Source organism: Sceloporus occidentalis, unplaced genomic scaffold (genome assembly GCF_023333645.1).
Source record: "Sceloporus occidentalis isolate IW3139 unplaced genomic scaffold, rSceOcc1.0.p SCAF_13, whole genome shotgun sequence".
In the NCBI taxonomy this organism is placed as follows: Eukaryota; Metazoa; Chordata; class Lepidosauria; order Squamata; family Phrynosomatidae; genus Sceloporus; species Sceloporus occidentalis.
The window spans coordinates 21,703,379-21,724,050 of NW_028316993.1; the positions used below are offsets into that span (position 1 = coordinate 21,703,379).

At 40.6% G+C, this 20,672-nt stretch overlaps 1 long non-coding RNA gene and 4 other non-coding genes across 7 annotated transcripts; all 5 read right to left on the minus strand.

Moving 5' to 3' along the window:
* Positions 1-1,173: 1,173 nt before the first annotated feature.
* LOC149305177 (uncharacterized) lies at positions 1,174-9,597 on the minus strand. 3 transcript variants are annotated; one of them, XR_016271808.1, is made up of 7 exons: positions 9,443-9,597; positions 7,751-7,868; positions 5,902-5,985; positions 5,458-5,523; positions 3,376-3,423; positions 2,524-2,609; positions 1,174-1,321 (listed from the first exon to the last, which is right to left on the minus strand). It is a non-coding gene; the product is annotated as an uncharacterized LOC149305177 (long non-coding RNA). The 3 variants fall into 3 exon arrangements; XR_016271806.1 differs by lacking the exon at positions 3,376-3,423 and having other exon boundaries at positions 9,443-9,595; XR_016271807.1 differs by lacking the exon at positions 3,376-3,423 and having other exon boundaries at positions 9,555-9,581.
* On the minus strand, positions 2,168-2,241 carry LOC149305178 (small nucleolar RNA SNORD99). Its single transcript, XR_016271934.1, has one exon. It is a non-coding gene; the product is annotated as a small nucleolar RNA SNORD99 (small nucleolar RNA).
* Positions 5,252-5,386, minus strand: LOC149305179 (small nucleolar RNA SNORA61). The gene has a single exon (XR_016271929.1). It is a non-coding gene; the product is annotated as a small nucleolar RNA SNORA61 (small nucleolar RNA).
* LOC149305180 (small nucleolar RNA SNORA44) lies at positions 5,713-5,846 on the minus strand. Its single transcript, XR_016271928.1, has one exon. It is a non-coding gene; the product is annotated as a small nucleolar RNA SNORA44 (small nucleolar RNA).
* Positions 6,680-6,820, minus strand: LOC149305181 (small nucleolar RNA SNORA16B/SNORA16A family). Its single transcript, XR_016271927.1, has one exon. It is a non-coding gene; the product is annotated as a small nucleolar RNA SNORA16B/SNORA16A family (small nucleolar RNA).
* Positions 9,598-20,672: the final 11,075 nt, after the last annotated feature.

A 20,672-nucleotide genomic window follows, 5' to 3' on the forward strand; every position in this document is an offset into this window, starting at 1 on the left:
CCACTGCCAATTAATATTAATGAACCTTGCATCCCATAAGGACTTGTACATAAAAAACCCAGTTAATTCCAAGTGCTTGTGCACTGAAGTTAAAGCTCCTATTTAATCAATCCTGCAGTTATTAGGTCACGCCAGTTAAAAGCCATGGAGAAATGTTCTACCTGCCAGTTAACCAGCATTTAAACACTAAACGTTTAAGCATTTAACTCCAGCTTGAGAAGTGAAACCAGGGAATTATCAATTACAAACTGCATTGTTATGTACAACTGTTGGCCCAACAGAAATATGAAGCAATGGAGACTTCTAGTCTCTGGAGGGTCTGGATCCCTTCCAGCTGCGAGTGAAGCCAATTTACCAAAAATGCCACACTAAAAAAAAAGATTCTCATGACTAGTCTACACATTATCCCAGCTGCTCCTCGCTGAAGCCTTACTAGTCATAAACGTGGAATACTACTTGTGAGCACTGTAAGCTGAATCCTGAGACCCTATCAGAAATTCAGTGACTTACGTCTGGCATGCTAGATACCGTTGTTGCAGCTGCTGGGAAACTGATAAGAGGAACTTCCTCCGCTCATTGTATCATTTACAGTTACATTTGGGTAACATGGGCTGACTAAGGAAAAATAAATTGAATGCTCTATTGTTGATTGTAGAACTTAGTTTTCTATTTAAGTTCTACAAGTTCAGTCTTGGTACTGAACAACTTTCTAGGCTCACAATGTGTTCAAGATACCCTGTCTTGTAATTCTATATCTGCAGCTTTTGCATTTGGCTCCAGTTGGTGGATGTTTTGGTTGTCTTTTTCTTTTAAAGGACAGTGGCCTATTTGAAGTGCTTGTCCAACCCATTGGACTATTTTACAGTAACAGTTCACCTTGGGGGAGCTACAATGCATTTATGTAAAACAAACCTTTTACATGAAAAGACCCATTGAATCAATGGGTTTACTGACCATTAAACAGCTAATTCAGGGCATCTGCTCTATTTTGGAGCCGTAATGCCCACTCTTGTCTCAAGCATCACCAGGGGCATAAGTTAAACCTTTATAGCTAATCCACCCAAGATCCTTTGGTTCACAGACAGGATGATGTTAACTATAATATTAAGGTAGCACACATGTTTTAAGTCAAACTATGTAGAGAAGTAAACAAGAGACTGTAGATGGTACTCATGAAAATGAACAAAAATCCTTTAATAAAACACAGGTATGGACATGTAGCTGTTTCAACCATGGCTCCGCAGATCCCAGAAAATTTGCTAGTAACTTCTTGTTTTTTGTCAGTTTGTTCCATGACAAGTTCCAAAATGTTTTTGAAGACCTAGAAGAAATAATAGATTACTCTGAAGTTAGGTTTTAAGAATTTAAGTACTCAGTTATTTACAGTTAGGCAGCAGATAGATCTGCTCATATATTTTAGGGTAAGTTGCAGTACATCTGCAAGAGCTACTGACTCCCATCTGTCCAATACTACCAACAACTAAAAATCTCCATCCCTCCGCCAATTGAGAAAAAAAAAACTGGTAATGGATTATGGTGTGAAACAACTTGCTATTTCAATTCTGGTGGTTGCTGATGCTGTTAGTGTGTGCCGTCAAATTGGCTTTGACTTATAGTGACCCTAAGAAAAAGACTTCCTAAGTGTCCATAATCTGAGATAATGTAAATTCAGGACCATGTCTGTCCTCCTCTTTTCCTACCACCTTCAAATTTACCTAGCACTGTCTTGCTGTTTATATTACGTTCAAAGTACAATAGCCCATTTATTCATTTTTGCTTCCAGCAAGAGTAACATGAGTGTATGCATATTGGTAACTGAAGCTGTAACCAGTATGAGAACCAAACAAGGAAAATAAGATTTCTATTCCAAGTATAACTCCAACCTCCAAATCCAATTTATAAAAGGGCTAACAATGCCTACTATACAAATGGCATTCCCACATTATAGGAATCATCCAAGCTCAAAATTAAAATCCTAAAATAGATTATGAAGTCAGTTCAAAGAAGTTGATCATTTTTGGTTCTGTGTAAAAGTTACCAAAGCACTATCTTTGTACATATATATGAACTACAAGATTGGCACATTCCAGCATTATGACAATGGATAGAGTAGAACAAGCAAAGAGGATTTTGTCCTTTGGACAAATTGTTTCTTTCCAATGTATCTGGTTGGTCTCAGCCCCATATCCGCAGGATTCATCCAGCTGTCACCATTAAAAACATGAGTCATCACAGACCAGTCAGAAGTGTTCTTCACTCAACATATGCCATCAGTCACATGCTTCCCAGCAGGAGAACTGTAACTGCAACTGAAACAACTATAAGTTGTTTATTGATACATCTTGGAAAAATTTATTTGGAGTACAATTACCAGGGTTACCCAGCCAGCTTGGCTGGGAGGTTCTAGCAAGTGTACTCCAAAAACACCACTTTTCCAAACTCTTTGTTGTTGACAACTATATTTTACTCAATACAGGTCAAGGAAAGACAACATGTATCCTATTGTTAGTAATAGGATCTTACACATTATCCAAGACATGTCAACTGTTTCTTCCACTTGAAGATCCCCTTCAGAAGAACAGGAATCTTCCCACTCTGTATAACCACTCCTATTAAGACAAAAACAATACAAGCCCACAAATCATACCCTAAACTGAGCAAACATTAACAGTGCATCCCCTTAATAGCTTAAATAAATACAATGAGGCTTATGCATAAGTGAGCAGGTGTAGGATTCAAGCCTCAATTACAGGAATCTTTGGCCCTCAGCTGCTTAGGCCTAAAAGATCCCATCATCCCCACCCCATTATTTGTTTTTGAAATTAATCTTAGATCAGTAACTTTTCACCTCATATGAAAAGAATACTCCTTATCATGACATCTCCAATACTGATTCAAAACATTCTGGCAAAATTTTGTTACTTTATTTGGGGTTAGATATCATCTATTCATCAGCTTACACACAGCTATTTTTTTATATTACTGCACAAAGTAAATTTTGTATGTTTAGATCACATTTCCCTCATACATCCATATGGATCCTAAGGTCCAAAAATTTTGAGCCCACTTTATTATGTATTCTTTTTTTACAGGGTCATCTTCTGTCTCTAGTTTCAAAAGCCATTTTTACACTTTAATGATATAGTTATCATTAAATCACCAAGGGGGAATTCAAACAAATAGCTCGCCTGTGTAGAGGTAAAGTCAGAAAAGCTAATGTGCAGAATGAACTCAGGCTTGCTAGAGAGGTTAAGAACAATAAAAAGGGCCTTTTTTGATATGTCAGCAGCAAAAGGAAGACAAAGGAAATGGTAGGGCCACTGCGTGCAGAAGATGGCAAAATGCTAACAGAAGACAGAAAAAAGGCAAAATTACCGAACACCTTCTTTGCCTCATTCTCAGAAACGGCAAAGGGAGCTCAACCTGAGGATAACGGAGCAGAGGACAGAATAGGGGAATTTCAGCACAGAATAAGTAAAGAGATAGTACAGGAATATCTTGTTAATCTAAGAGGATCCCAACAATTATCATCCAATTGGTCTGACATAAATACCAGGAAAGATTCTAGAGCAGATCATTAAACAGAGAGTCTGTGAACATCTAGAAAGCAATGCCATAATCACAAAAAGTCAACATGGGTTTCAGAGAAACAAATCATGACAGACAAACCTGATCTCTTTCTTTGATAAAATTACCAGCTTGGTAGATGAAGGGAATGCTGTGGATATAGTATATCTTGATTTCAGTAAGGCCTTTGACAAGGTTCCCCATGACATTCTTGCAAACAAGCTTGTAAAAGGTGGGCTAGACAAGGCAACTGTTACATGGATTTGTAATTGGTTGACTGGCCGAACCCAAAGGATGTGATGACACCAAATTAGGAGGAATAGCTGATACTCCAGAGGACAGGATCAAAATTCAAAATGACCTGAATAGACTAGAAAGCTGGGCCACAGCTAACAAAATGAACTTCAACATGGAGAAATGTAAGGTACTGCACTTAGGGCAGAAAAATGAAATGCACGGATATAGGATGGGGGACACCTGGCTGAACGACAGACTTATGTGTGAAAGGGATCTAGGAGTCCAAGCAGACCACAAGTTGAACATGAGTCAACAGTGCGATGCGGCAGCTAAAAAGGCCAATGCAATTTTAGGCTGCATCAATAAAAGTATAGTGTCTAGATCAAGAGAAGTAATAGTGCCACTATATTATGCTCTGGTCAGGCCCCACCTGGAATATTGTGTCCAGTTCTGGGCGCCACAATTCAAAAAGGACAATGAGAAACTGGAGCCATGTGTCCAAAGGAGGGCGACTAAAATGGTGAAGGGTCTGGGAACCATGCCCTATGAGGAACGACTTAGGGATCTGGGGAGGTTTAGCCTGGAGAAAAGAAGATTAAGAGGTGATATGGTGATAAACAGGAGCCCTGTTTAAATATTTGAAGGGATGTCATGTTGAGGAGGGAGCAAGCTTGTTTTCTGCTGCTCCAGAGAACAGGACCCAATAGAACAATGGATGCAAGCTACAGGAAAAGAGATTCCACCTCAACATTAGGAGGAACTTCCTGACAGTAAGGGCTGTTCGACAGTGGATCAAACTCCCTCGGAGTGTAGTGGAGCCTCCTTCTTTGGAAGTCTTTAAGCAGAGGCAGGATGGCCATCTGTCGGGGTGCTTTGATTGAGAGTTCCTGCATGGCAGGGAGTTGGACTGGATGGCCCTTGCGGTCTCTTTCAATTCTACAGTTCTATGAATCGTTTTTTCATGTGTCTAATGCAATTGCAATTTTGACACCAGTGCATGACTTTTTGTACTTGAACCTGATACATTATCACCTTTACACAAGTCACTCATTTTTTTATCATCGCTATGGCTGCATTTCTCTTGTCTTGATTAAATCTGTCTTCAAGCTATATATGAGTAAACCAATTATGATCTTTGTCTTCCTTAAGATTCATCTCTTCATTTAAACTTTCAGCTACCTTGTCCAAAATACAAGTTGATCATAGAGCAACCATCTCCAAAAGGGATTATAAAGTGAAAACTGTAGACATTTATATTTGAGTAAGGCTTTATGAAGTCAATGAAAGAGGGAGGGATAGAATCCAAAAATGTTAAGAAGGGAGTTGTCACAAACCATCCGACCCCTTGAAAATAGGGCCATATACAACACAATAAAGCAATGCAAAGTGATATGGCTGTCACCCACTGTCTCTTATTTCATGGGATTGGCACAGCAGAGACTGACAAAAATGTTTCAAGCTAGCCCAGTTCAATGCAGGAATTGCCTCAGCAATGATGTTAGGGCCAGCTTTCAATTTACTTTCCCTCCTTTTTGACCATAAGATCGGTATTCAGATCTAATGGGAAAGGGATAGGGAGGATGCTATTATTTATCCCACATCTTTTTTTCTCTTATAGGATTGGCAGACACGAGTGTAAAATGTACACAGTACCTTGTAGACTTTGCTGATAGCCTGATTGTTTCAACAGGGCAAGGACTCAACGACTCCAGACAGTATCTAATAAGAAAAGGAACAGCACCAAGTATATGAAGAAACCTGCAGCCACCAGCATTCAAGCAACTACGGTTATTTAATAACATTGAGCAGGATCTTTTATGTAAAACACACAAACCCAAGACAAACTATTCAGGCAAAGTGAGTTAATGGGAAAATAGAGTTTGATTTAATGCTCTCTGAAAAACAGCTGGTTGTAGGAGAGGCGAGTGACATCTGCAGCTAAGAAAAGCCTGAGAAGTCAAAGTCACTCCCATCTTGTTCTTGCATGCTGTTGGAGATCCTGTGGCTATTTATTAAGCCATAGCTCTTGGTTTAACATGCAGCCCACTTGCTAGAAAAAAAATCACACTGAGACTGAATTTTCTAATTTTATCTTACCTGTGTTCTGAATAGAACTCTACAAACCTCAAGGGAAAGGTACTTTCCATCTCATAGGCACAAGACCATTTCACCTTCTCTGTACTTGAAAGGGAACACAGAAACAAGAACTGAGAGTTAAAGCTATGCTATTGCCTTACTGACATTCCCATGTCTCTGTATATCCAGATGCATTCATTCCCCATTCAGGTTTTATCCATTTTTCCAATCCAAATGAACCATACATATTATTCCTATTTTTGTTGTTGTAAAGTCTGGCCTATTGAAACAAAGAGTGCTAGCAAGTTTTTTTTAATAAGCATTTTCTTCCATTTCTGTTTTCTTATTTCTAAAATTTTGTGCATGCCTCAATCTTATCATTTTGAAGTTAAGGAATGGTCAATTTCAGTTTTTAAAATAAGTTCTTCCTTCTATGTGACTGTATAGTTTTATTCTCTATAACTTTGCTTTTAAAAAAAAAGCTTGGAACAAAATTAAGATTCCCAATGGAAACTTGAATTTTTATTTCTTACATATCTGTCATGTTCCTGCTCTGAAAGGAAATCTTATTTGAGTTCACACTTATCCCATTATCCCCACAATCATTCAGGATAATTGTGAAGCCTAAGATTAATCAAAAGCTGTAGGGCATCCCCACTGGACTCTGTTTGGAAAGTGGGACTCATCTCTAGGAAACCCTAGTCCAAAAGTGTGAGCATGCTCACTTTTCATCTAGAGCCCTACTCTTCCACCTAGTTTTATACTTAAGGAGTTGCACAGTACCATCATCCATAAATATCATTGTATTTTCCCAAAATTGTTGCTGGACAGTTATAGGGGGGAAACGGAACAGCGACCGTCAAGGGAAAAATTTACTTTTGGCACCTTTTTGACCACATCAGCCACATAAGAGACAGACGCAGCTTCGATAGGGCCATAGAGGGTTGTGAATCAGAGTGAAAGGACAGGCCCAACGCCATCTGGCCTGAGGAGGAAGAGCCCTCCTTCCAACTGTCATCTTCTGGCCTTAGAGGGAACAAAAGGACAGGCCCAACACCATCGGGCCTGAAGGGGAACAGCCCTCCCCTCCCTCCTTCCAACTCTCATCTCCTGGCCTTAGAGGGAGTGAAAGGACAGGCCCAACACCATCAGGCCTGAAGAGGAAGAGGCCTCCTCTCCCTCCTTCCAACTGTCATCTCCTGGCCTTAGAGGGAGTGAAAGGACAGGCCCAACACCATCAGGCCTGAAGAGGAAGAGGCCTCCTCTCCCTCCTTCCAACTGTCATCTCCTGGACTTAGAGGGAGTGAAAGGACAGGCCCAACACCATCAGGCCTGAAGAGGAAGAGCCCTCCCCTCCCTCCTTCCAACTGTCATCTCCTGGCCTTAGAGGGAGTGAAAGGACAGGCCTAACACCATCGGGCCTGAAGAGGAAGAGCCCTCCCCTCCCTCCTTCCAACTGTCATCTCCTGGCCTTAGAGGGAGTGAAAGGACAGGTCCAACGTCATCGGGACCGGCCTCAGTTAAGAAAAAGAGCCCTCCCTCCAGTCCCTCTGCCTTGGTCCAGGCCTCAGAGGGAGAGAAGAATGCTGGACCTGATCCCCCCCACCATTCCCTTCTCCTTTTGTGTCCTGTCTCTTTAGATTGTAAGCCTGAGGGCAGGGAACCGTCTATTATCCCCTCTGTTGTAAGCTGCCTGGATTCCCAGTGATTGGGCGGCATATAAATAAATCCTATTATTATTATTATTATTATTATTATTATTTTTCAGGGGCAGATGAGTGCTGCTTTCCTCCACAGGAGGAAGAGTTTGGACACCAGAATTGTTCCACAAATTACTCTTAAAAAGCTTCCCCAAGCCAGAACCACCTACCTTGGGCTGCTCCTATTCTCCCAAAGGCATCAGTGCTCTTGCTTTTTTTCTATTCCAAGCCAGATTACGACAAGCAAAGCCATTTGTGGCATCTGGTCCAGCATCCTTGCACTGCTACCTGGCAAAGCAGAGAAAGAACAAATGGTCACTACCACATGTAAGCAACACCAGAAAGAACTTATTCCTATTAAGAGTCTGAACCACTGGAAGGGACAGATGTTTTTACTGCTTTATTTTTATGCAACACCTTGTTTAAATAAACAGTAATCCAATACCTAAGAACATTCATAACCTATTCAAAGCTACAGCTGTGTTCAGAGGATGTAGACTGAAATCTGTGGAAACTCATGGTACCAGTTTCCTTCTTTCAGTTATTTTCAAAGCTGCTACAATATCTCTTTGCAGACTGATTCCCCAGACTAGCACAGCTATGGCTTTGAATATCTTACAAATGTTCTTAGGTATTGCATTATTTATTTATACATGATACTATTTTAAAATAAAGCAGTAAAAACCTATGTTCCTCCAGTCTGAAAAAAGATACTGTAGCTCAGTGGTTCCCACATTTTGATCTTCCAGGAGTTTGGGACTTCAACTCCCAGAAGTTCCAGCCAGGAATTCTGGGAGCGGAAGTCCCAAACATCCAGAGGAGCAGAGTTTGGGCATCACTGCAAGTCAGCTGCAGCACCTTTTGAGAGTATTGAGCAAAATATTTTTATTACCCATTCATATTTCCATAAGCCATAAAAAATCCTTATCACAAAGTAATAAGCCCATTTCCTATATCTATTTCTGCTTACAGATACATATATATCCCTGTGTGCTTCCCCAATTTATTTGCACAGGGGATTTCTTTTGTTTTTGGTTATGAAAGCCTTACCTCCCTCTCCCCCGATTATATAGGATTAACCTTGCAGTTTGGGTTTACAACAGAGCATGTATATACATTTAATATTCTTCTCCTAAGAGCAACATCATTTCTTTGTACAATCCAGTACTTATACCATTCAAGTCTGATAAGTGTTATGACTGTGCATCTTTGAGATTGTTCTTTGTACATTTTGTAAATCTTTTTTCTATTGCTTTCTGTGTCTTATAATAAATCCTTTTCATCTTTTACTTGTTACTCAATTTTGGCATTATGTTTTACTTCATTGATTTCAACACCTTATTACTAATTTTAAATTATTTTTTCCATTTCCCCTCTTCTTCCCTCCCCTTCATCCTCTCTTTTTAACTACCCTTATATAATGGTCCAGTTTGCTTCATTGCTTAGTTTCCCATTCTACCCAAACTGCCCTTTTAAAATATTTTGGACTACAGCTCCCAGAAGCCTCAGCCACGTTGCCCAATAGGATGGGATTCTGGGAGCTGAAGTCCAAAATCCCTTAAAGAGCACAGTTTGGGGACCACTATACATTATTGCACTACTACTACTGCTATTCCCCTTTTAACTGCTCTGGCTGACTCCCGTTGCATTCTGGGACTTGCAGTTCAAGGAGGGGCATTTAGAATCCTCAGCCATAGAGCTCTTAGGCCTCACTGAACTACAAACCCCTAAATGCAACATGAGGCAGCCAGAGCGGTCGAATAGCAGCACTATATAGAATGTAGTGCGAGAATCTGGAAGGTCGAACAACCACATACTACATTATGGCACTACACTCTTATAGGTTGCAATTTTCTCCGAACCTGGAAAGGAAGGCTCTCGAGGTAAGACATCCAGACCCGAAACATAAATCGCGATGAGAACGACAGAGGATGGCAACGGATTGCGTGCGATGGGCAACTGCGGCCTACTTGCCTCATCTCCCAAAGCCTGCGGCGTCGGACGCAAAAGAATGAGCGCCGCCCCGGTTCGGCCTTTTATAGCACGTCCCTTCTCGCCCCGCCCCCCGTCTACGATTGGCTCGTGTTAGAAAGGGATTCGCAAGGGCTTGTGGGAGACGTAGTAGTGCTGAGGCACACAGGAACTTTAAGCTGAGGGGGAAAAAGAGTAGGACGACGTAGGAGTTGGGCCTACAGTGGTTTGAGCTCAAGTCAGGCTCTCAGCCTCAGAGGAGGGAGAAACCCCATTATAAGGTCGCTGTAATAACTCAGAAATGAATACAAGGCACACAACAACAACCACACAACACACACTTAGTGCAGGGTGACCAGCAAAAGGAGGACAAGGCACTGCAAAGCGTAGAGGACTCCTCCAGGAGCTGGAGAGAAGGTTGAAATGTAGGGAACATGGCTTAGAAAATGTAGGATCTCTGGTTGCCCTGTCTTAGGGCCGCTGTAAGTCAGAAACAACTTCAAGGCACACAACAACAACACAACACACGTTGCCAATTTCTACAGTATAAATATAGGCCATTCAGTATAAATATAAATTCATGCTTCCCAGGCATGCTCAAAATGGAGGACATTTCAGGACTCCTGGAGAGAAGGTTCAAATGTAGGACATGTCCTATAAAAGGAGGATCTCTGACTACCCTGCCTTAGGGTCACCATGGGTCAGAAATGACTTCAAGGCACACAACAACAACAACGCACACATTACCAATTAATAGTTAAGAACATTCAGTACAGTATAAATATAAATTCATGCTCCGGGCTGCTCTAGTCTGCTCCAAACTCCAAACCCCAGAATTCCATAGCCTTGAGCCAGACAAGTTAAAGGGGTACCAAACTGGGTTATTTCTCCAGTGTGGATGTAGCCTTACACAGAACAGCTTACACTTTGTAAAGTAAAACCACTTTGTAAACCGCTTAGGGAGTGCTTAAGTGCACTGATAAATGGCATAGAAATGTACTTGCTATTGCTATCTATGCACCTTTGTTTGTACAGTCGGCCCTTCTTATACACGGATTTTTTATACCCAGATTCACGCATCCACGGTTTGAAAATGTTCAAAAAAAGTATACATTTCAAATATCAAACCTTGATTTTCCATTTTTTTATAAGGGACACCATTTTGCTGTCATTATATTTAATGGGACTTGAGCATCCAGGGATTTTGTTATCCACGGGGGGATCTTGGAACCAAACCCCAGCGGATAACAAGGGTCCACTGTATTATCATCCAGTGGGTTTACTACTATTTTTAAGCAATTTTTTTCTCCCTGTAATTTCCGCATTCCCAGTCCTGCTAGCAATCCTGTTTCTATTTTTATTTAATTTAATTGTATTTATTTTTATATTGTATTTATACTCCACTCTTCAGAAATGCTCCCAGAGCAGCTTACAAATTGTTAATGTGACGTTTCTAGATTCCTGCCTATCAGACACACATCAGAGTCTGCTGTGGATCCTGTTTCTATCTCACACTCACTAGAGTTCAGTGTGAAGCTACCACTACTTGGATAGGACATTTTTTATCACTAGCCATAGGTTAATTTGCTCAACAATGCTGCGTATCTTTCACTTATCACTGATTCAGTATCTAGAGAGATCTTGTAGCAGCTTTGAGACTAACTGGCAGCATGAGCTTTCTACTTCTTCAGATGCTTTTGGTCAGTGATGGAGAACCTTTTACAGACCGAGTGCCCAAACTGCAACCCAAAATTCACTTATTTATCACAAAGTGCCACGTTCTTCTGGCTTTCTTTTTTTTAATATAAATTTCATTATTTAAAATTCAACAGGACAGACATGTATAACAAACAAATACAGTAACTAAACTAATAAACAAAAACAAATAACCATTCTATTATACTAACATACAGAAACATTTAAAATCACTTCCCATCCTTGAAACTAAATAAACCTGTCTTTTATGCACTTTCCAATTACATCCTACCTTTTTCAGTTAAGTTTAAACATCCTTTCCTTTTAACTGTTATATTGTCTTTATTATCTACCAAAATACAGCATCATATTAATACAGTGGAACCTCGGGATACGAAATACCCGGGTTACGAATTTTTCGGGACCCGAAAAAATCCAATTGGAAATTATTGATCCGGGTTACGAACGTTTTTTCGGGTCCCGAAAAAACTTTTGGTGCTTTTCGCCGCGATTTTACACCAAATCGCGGCTTTTCCCCATTAGCGGCTATGGGGATTCGGCTTGCGAAAGCCGTTCGGGTTACGAAAGCGGCCGCGGAACGGATTATTTTCGTAACCCGAGGCTCCACTGTATTATGGTTTGGCACATTAAATCTTTAAATGTATCTATTTTCCTGTACTCTATAAATTCTTCCTTCACTCATACACTCTATATATTCAATATTTTATTTTTATTTCCCTTATACTATAATCAAATATCACATAGTAAAAAAGTAAAAAGTATGAAAAAGAAGATCCTATTCTCAGATTGTTGCACACTCAGACAAACCTAATTCCACCAGTGTAAATCGAATATTCAAGAAGTTCATATCCATCCCTTTTTGTATTTAGTCTGTTGTTTTCTTTGTTCTTTCTTTTAAATGTTTGGTAATACATGCCCATTCATTTTCCCATCTATTTTTATTCCCTTCTCTTAACATATTAGTAAGTTTGTCCAATTCTATCATGTCATATACTGTTATGTAGCAATCTTTTAATAGCAGTTCATCCTTACTTTTCCATTTTTTGCTATTACCATTCTGGCTGCTATTACCATATAGAAGATAATTTTCCCATATTTACTCTCCAATTTTACATCACTCATCATCCCCAGTAGGAAAAATTTTACTTTGAATTTTATTTTAACATTTAGGATTTCTTTGATTAATCTGGTGTGGTGACGTAGCAGCAGCACGCACCATTCATTTTATCTAATGGAAGGGGGGGTCCTTGGGGTCCGGACCCCCCCTTCCATTAGATAAAATGAATGGTGTGTGCTGCTGCGCCGCTGCACCCAAGCCCCATTATAATGGTGGCACTTAGTCTGGACCCCCCCCCCCCTTCCCAAAGTCCTGGCTACATCCCTGCAGCCAATAGGATGTGGGATTTGACAGTTGAGTCCAAGAGAGGACTGGGTGCCATGAGTTCCTGAGGGAAGAGTCCTTTAGAGCTTGGGATCCTGAGAGTGAGGCTTCCAGGGATAGAGGAGGACGGTGAGGGCTAGAGTCTGAGTGGGAAAAGGCTCCCTACCATTTCACTTCCAGGACTCTAGGAAAGGGATTGATTGGAGTGTGATATCCTGTGGGATAGTGTTACCTTTGGTGGCTGTTAGGTCTAAGTTTAAGAGAGGAACTTAATAGAAGGACCGAGTGAATCTTAGTTATAAGAAATTGGTGATTTAGCTAAAGAGTTATAAAACCAATGGTAACTATGGTGCGTTACAGAGCGCCCAAGAAGGGCGCTCTGCCGCTGCCGCCGGTTGCTATGTCCGCAAACCGCAGCGGCCAAACTGCATGGTTCCCGGACGCAGCCAAAAAGAAGCGCCGAAATGGTGCTTCTTTCTGTGCCCTGGAAGTGGCGCCGCGAGGCGCTAGTCACGAACTCGCGACGTCCTGACGCTATGCATCCGCATGTCAAAATGGTGCCCCCCGTGTGGAATGGGTGCCGCCATTTTGTACGGACTCGGTCCGTACTAGGGTTAGGCGCGTCAGGAAGTGACACCCCTTTCTAACCCTAGTACGGACCCAGTCCGTACTATAGGCCCATCTGTAACGGGCCTATAACAAAGTAGAAAGTAACAATTACATAAGATATCATATTAAAAACAACACTGTTAAACCTTCTTGCAAATAAAGTTTTGTTTGTTTGATTCAAGAAGGACACGCCTGGACTTGAGTTAATACCACGCTACTCGCAATACAAAACACAGGTGGCAGCGGTGGGATACAAACTCCCAGGTGTCTGCCATGATATAAAAGGATTGTGGTGTGGGTGTGCATCACATAAATTGGTGGCAGCATTAGGGTGAAGGTTGACCAGACGGGCCCTTCACATAATTGGGTGGCACAATAGGAAAACTTCCAATTTTTTTTTAATTTTTTGCATTCCCACCACATATGCATAAAATTCCCTGTACCATTTTGGCAGTCCCAGCATTCTTTCTTGTTATTTTTGTAAATTTTACTTAATTTTTCAGGTGTAAGGTACCACTTATATTGTATCTTAAGATAATTTTCTTTAACATCCGCACTTAGCGTGTATTTCAAACTTACATTCCAGTTTTCTTCCCATTCCTCTAAAAATATTGGGTTACCTAAGTCTTATGCCCAGTTGATCATATATTGCTTGACCATCTCATCTTCCATTTCTAAATATAGTAATATTTTATATAGTTTTGAGATTGTATGCTCCAAGTCTTTACTTAATAACGTCCCAAATTCCGTATCCTCTTTTTCTATCTGATAAATTTTCCTGTCTGCTTTAAATCTTTCTACAATTTGCCTCTATAAAAACCAGTTACATTTGAAGCCTTCGTCAACTAATTCTTCCATTGTTTTAAGTTTAAACTCCTTTTTCCATTCTTAAGAAATCACTATATAGAACCCACTCAGTGTCTTTCATCCTTTCTCTTTTAAGAAAAGCCTCGTTTATCGATGTCCATTTGGGAATCTTGGGTATAAAAATTGGTTTGCATTTTTGCCAAATTCTTAATAGGGCTTTCCTCACATAGTGGTTATTAAAATTTTTGTTTACTCTGATTTTGTCATATAAGAGATATGCATGCCAGCCAAACACATCATCGAAGCCTTCTAATTGTAATAATTTGTCTTTTTTAATTTGTACCCAGTCTTTAATCCATTCGAGAAATAAGGCATGATAATATAATTTAAAACTTGGCAGCAAACCTCCTTTTTCTTTACTGTCCTGTAGTACTTTTAATTTAATCCTTGGTTTCTTTTTGTTCCATGTAAATTTAGTTAAATCTTTATCCCATTCTTTAAATGGCTTATCATTACAGATAATAGGTAAGTTTTGAAATAGGAATAATACTTTAGGGGTAATATTCATTTGTATAGTTGCTGTTCTGCCCATCCAAGACATTTTTAGATTTTCCCAATTTTGTAAATTTTTAAAATACTTTCCCATAATGGTATATAGTTATTTTTGAATAAGTCAGAGGGTTTTTTTTGGTAATATATACTCCCAGTTATTTTATCTTACTTTTTATTTCAAATCTTAAAAGAGCCATAAGCTTTTCACAATCTTTTTGGGTTATATTTAGGGGCAAAATATTTGATTTGTCTTTATTAATTTTTAAACCTGCATACTTTCCATATTCCTTTATTACATTTAACATTTGTGCCATAGCCTCCATCGGGTTAGCCAACATGATAACAAGATCGTCTGCGTATGCCTGAAGCTTATATTCAAAATTTCTAATTTTTATTCCTGAAATTGTCTTATCCTGTCTGATTTTATTATTTAAAATTTCTAATGCCATAATAAATAATAGTGGGGATAGAGGACATCCCTGTCTAGTTCCCTTTTGAATTTGGATACTTTTTGTTCTTTCACAATTGACTAGTACTTTAGCTTCTTGCTCTTTATAAATTGCTCCTATCCATTTTAGATAATTTGTTCCTAATTCCATTTTATTTAACACTTCGATCATGAAATCCCATCGTAGGTTGTCGAATGCCTTTTCAGCATCTAGGAAGATTAAAGCAGATTGTTTATCCGGTCTTTTTTCAAAGTATTCTATCAGATTTATTAAATTTCTTATATTATCTTTAATTTGTCTTTTGGGTAGAAATCCACATTCTTCTGGCTTTCTAGTAACAAACTCTGGCGAACTCTGTGCTGTGGTGACAGAGCATGTGCCCACAGAGAGGGCTCTGAGTGGCACCTCTGGCACACATGCCACAGGTTCGCCACTACTGCTTTTGGTGGAGTGGAGTGGCGCCACCAAATGCCTCTGAGAAAGTAGACTGAAGTCTACGAAAGCTCATGCTGCCAACTTCTTTCTTTCAGTTAGTCTCAAAGCTGCTACAAGATCTCTCTAGATACTGATTCTACAGACCAACACGGCTATATCTTTCAATTCTTACCGATTATTACAAGAAAGGAGATTCCACCTAAAGATCAGGAAGAACTTTAGTGTAAGAACTGTTTGACAGTGGGATGTATTGCCTTGGAGGATGTGAACTCTCCATCTTTGGAGGTTTTTAGAAAGAGATTAGATGGACATCCTTCAGGAATGGTTTATTCCTGCATGGCAGGCAGTTGAACAGGATGGACCTTGTGGTCACTTTCAAATCTAAGATTCAGTTATCTTTTACTATCTATTATAAAATCATTTGCTGATACCTTTGGCATTTCTATTGCTGCCTCTCTCACAATGAGTATAAATATCTACTGAAGCTATGTTCTATGCAGCAAATTAAACTGCTCTGAAACACCTCTACATTTTGTAGCTTCTTAGTTCTAAATATAGCAGACAGCTACCAAGATACAGGAACATTCTCTCATCATGGAGAGAATGGGGTCATAAGAAAAACCTTCATCAATAATGGATCAGATGAAGGTCTCTATTTAATCCACCATACTGCTTGCATCATAGAGGCTGTGTAGTGTGGTGGTTTGAGTGCTGGATTACGACTCTAGAGAGCAGGGTTTGATTCCCAGCTCATCCATGAAACCCACTGGGTGAGCTTGGGCATGTCACACTCTCTCAGCCTCAGAGGAAAGCAATGGCAAAGCTCCTCTGTGCAAATCTTGCCATGATAGCTTTGCCTTAAGGTCATCATAAGTCAGAAACAACTTGAAGGCACACAACAACTGCTTGTATCTCTGGTCAGCCAGATGCTTCTGTGGATGGAACCTGTTAGCAGGGTGTCAAAGCAATTTGTTGTTGTGCCTTCAAGTCATTTCTGATTTATGGTGACCCTTTCAGGCTGAGTATGTGTGACCTGCCCACCCAATGGGTTTCTATGGCTGAGCAGGGATTTGAATCCTGGTCTCCAGAGTCATAGTCCAACACTCAAACCACTAATCCAATAGCCCCTGCCAAATATTATCCAGTGACATATTGCTTCTGACCATGATACCTAATCTTAATAGGCCTATCTTATAAAACATTTTCTAGTCTAGTCTTCTGTCAGAGAAAGCTGCCTAATTTTAAGTTAAACCATAGCAAGCTATTACACACCAACACGACCTCTATGAATATGTCAGTAATGTCTATCTATAAAATTCTAAAGTTTCAACATTCCCATTTTCACACAGGACAAGAGCTGCACATTCAAGCACCTCACAATCTTGGACACTTCATAACTGAACTTGAAGCAAATGGTTTTGATAACAATGAATAGTCCAAACACCTATCTAGTCTAAACTTCTGTTCCTACCAACCAGATGTAGCAACAGAATACCCCCCTTCCAATTTGTGTTCCCCACCAATTGCCTGGGATTTGTTTTGGTGAAGAACAAGAACTCTCTGACTATTCTAAATACCCCTTCCTAAATTGCAAATCCCAGGACTCCATAGGATTTTGCCATGGCAAAATGGATTCATAGTACAGTAGAGTCTCGTTTATCCGACCTTCGTTCATCCGACGTTCCGGATTATCCGACGTCGGATTGGTCGGTGGGCGTGGCTTGGAGCCCTTGCCACGCCCCCAGCTGGAAAGGGCTCCTAGCGTGGTGGCGAGCAGCAGCAGGCCCCAAGCACAGCAAGCGTGGAGGCAGCGGCCATTGAGCGTGGCCCTGAGCGCCACTGGCCCCGGCCCCAAGCGCCATTGCAAATGCGGAGGCACCGGCCCCCGAGCACGGCCCTGAGCGGCCCCGAGCGCCACCGGCACTAGGCCGCAAGTGCGGAGGTGCCGGCCCCCGAGCGCGGCCCCGAGCGGCACAGGCACCAGCCCCGAGCGCAGCGGTAAGCGCCACCAGGCCCATAGTGCCACCAGGCCCAGAGCCCATAGCGCCACCAGGCCCAGAGCACCACCAGGCCCAGAGCATGGCAACCCCAAGCACATCCCCAAGCATTCCAATGAAAAGGAAGAAGGTTCTTGTATCAATGGAGCAGAAACTTGAGGCAATCAAGAGACTGGACAATGGAGAGACATTGCAGAAGGTAGCAGATGACTATGGAGTTGGAAGGGTAAATGTAGGAGACTGGAGAAGGAACCGAATGGAGATAGAGAAATGGTGTTCCTCCAGATTAACAGATGAGGCTGTGAAAGAGAGGAAAACCATGAAAAAGTGTGGCTATGAAAAGGTCAGTGAGGCTTTGTATGTTTGGTTTCTGCAGTTCAGAGACAAAGGTGTGCCTATTTCAGGGCCTATTTTGCAGCAAAAGGCTTTGCATTTTTGAAAGGAATTTGATGAAGGGGAGCCAGGTTTTACGGTTGTTGGTTGGCTTGACAGGTGGAAGAAACGTTATGGAGTCCGCCAGTTATGTATTTGTGGAGAGAAATTATCTTCTGATTTTGAAGAAATGCAGACATTCAGGAAAAAAAATTCTAGACCTTGTTGAAACTGAAAGCCTAACGGACGATCAGATATTCAATTGTGATGAGACCCGCCTCAATTACAAATTGTTACCCAGTAAGAGCCTTGCATCCAGAACTGAAGCAGCAGCCCCAGGATACAAGCGTAGTAAAGAAAGGCTGACAATTTTAGCATGCAGCAATGCATCTGCAGCCCTCAAAATGGACCTTGTACTGATTGGGAAGTCCAAAAATCCAAGAGCCTTTAAAAACATCTCTTCCTGTGAAGTACTACAGTCAAAGGAGTTTGTGGATGAGCAGAGAAATGTTCAAAGAATGGTTTTTTAAAGAATTTGTTCCTTCAACGGAGAAATTTTTGAGAGACAATGACTGTCCCAGAAAAGCAGTTTTGTTGCTAGACAACGCCCCGACACACCCTGATGCAGAGGAGCTTCAAGATGGGAACATTAAGGCTATGTTTCTCCCATCTAATGTCACCGCCATATGCCAACCAATGGATCAGGGCGTTTTAGAAACGCTTACAAAGAATTATCACAGGAAGTTGCTGTCAACACTGATAGAAGAATTTGAGGAAGGGCAAGACATGATTGAAAGACTGAAATGCATCAATGTAAAGGTTGTTGCTTATTGGGTTGCAAGGGCTTGGGGTGATGTTAAGGATCAGACAATTGTCAAATCTTGGAATAAATTGCTATGTGAGAATGAAGAAGATGATGCAGACATCATGGAAAGCACAGATGAAGACAAAGATAGCATTCTGCCCTTAGTACACCGTATCCCAGGTTGTGAGGATGTGTCTTCTCATGAGGTTGACGGCTGGATGAAAGAAGACGATCAATATGAAATCATTGATGAAGAAACTGTGGCTCTTGTAAACAGTGGTGATGGTGACGAAATAGAAATTGATGAGCAAACATCGTCTGTGCCTGTCAAAATCTCTCATGGCAATGGGGTCAGGGCTATAGAAACTGCAGTGAGGTACATCGAGCAACAAGAGGAAGTTACGGGGATGGACATTATGATGCTGCAAAGATGGCGAGATTTGGCTGCAAAAAAGCGGCAATCCTCAGGAAAGCAGAAAAAAAATCAGTGACTTTTTTAAAGTGTATGTGGACTGAAATGTTTAAACTGTACAGGTAAGTACTTATAGTACTTTTCTCCAAAATGTTGATTTTTTTTCCAATTTGTATTTTCATAGTGATTGGAAGGCTTTTCATAGTGATTGCTAGGCTTTTCATAATGGTTGCTAGGCTTTTCCTATGACCCTCCGGATTATCCGACTTTTTCGACTATCCGACCTATGGGACCGCCACATTACGTCGGATAATCGAGACTCTACTGTACTATTAAACAGTATAGTATAAAAGGGTCCTAGTAACACAACAACATTATATTCTATCAAATTATCTAATTGTCCCTTAAACATGGGTCCAAAACACACTGCAGAAATAATCCAGTTTAAGACTACAATTGCCCTGGCTCAGTGCTAGGGAATCCAGGGAACTGTAGGGAATCCAGGGAATCTGGCAGAGAAGACTAAATGTCTCACAAACCTACAATTCCCAGAATTCCTTAGCATTGAGCCAGGGCAGTTTATGTTAATTGTCCTGAATCTCCACCACTCGGCTCCATTGCACACTCCATGCTTCCAGTATTAGATTCTCCATATCCACATGCTTCACTCTGTGTTTCATAAACCAGTATCATCCACAAACGTATTGTGCCTGTTCTATGTTAAAATAACAGTATGGATGGTTTTTAACTACAGCTCAGCGGAAAACACATGCTACTTAAAGCATACTGTAATTTTTATCACCAAAACTGCCAAAAATAGACAATGGCTTATAGCAGTCCTGGGATTTCCAATTTACAGAAAGGTATTTAGAATACAGACTCCATTGTTACTTCAGTTTACAAAGTCTCTGACAAAGAAGTTTATGTCTGCCCAGGCCCTTCTTCCTCATCCTAGAAGGCTTTTTTAAAGCAGCATTAGCAATGGGAGAGTTATGGAGGACTGGGGAAGCACAGACTTCTGTTGTTGGTCTGCAGAAAACAATGCAATAAAGCTTGAGTTGGGAAAAAACAGGATTCTACTCTACCTGATCCTACCATACTGTTTGGCCATCAAAAATGGAAATCGTAAGAAAAATGGAGGCTAGCAAAATTAAAAATTATTCCGAGATACATTTAGCAAGAAGCATTCAAATGGTCTCTAGAAGATTCAAAACGTTTTTGTTAATACAAGGCTTAGCTGACCTGGTCGTTTCATTTCATGTATGCTTATAAGTTTTAGATAAAAATTCTGCAACAACACGTCAAACTGTTCTTTTTGTAGCATAGGGACCTATTCCTATTTTTAACATACTATTTCTGACTCTGGTTTCAAACGTTCTGTTAAAGTAGTAATGTCAGGTAAGATATCTATTTAGCTGAGGTATACCTGTACTGCTTTCTAACCAACACCATTCTTCCAACTTCCCCAACCCTGTTCTAAGCTAAAATAAAGCCTGAATATTGCAAGCTTTTCTTGTAAGGGGATTGTTAGTTTGCAACATGCTTGCATCTACTTTTAAAATAAATAAAATATTTGCTTAAATCCA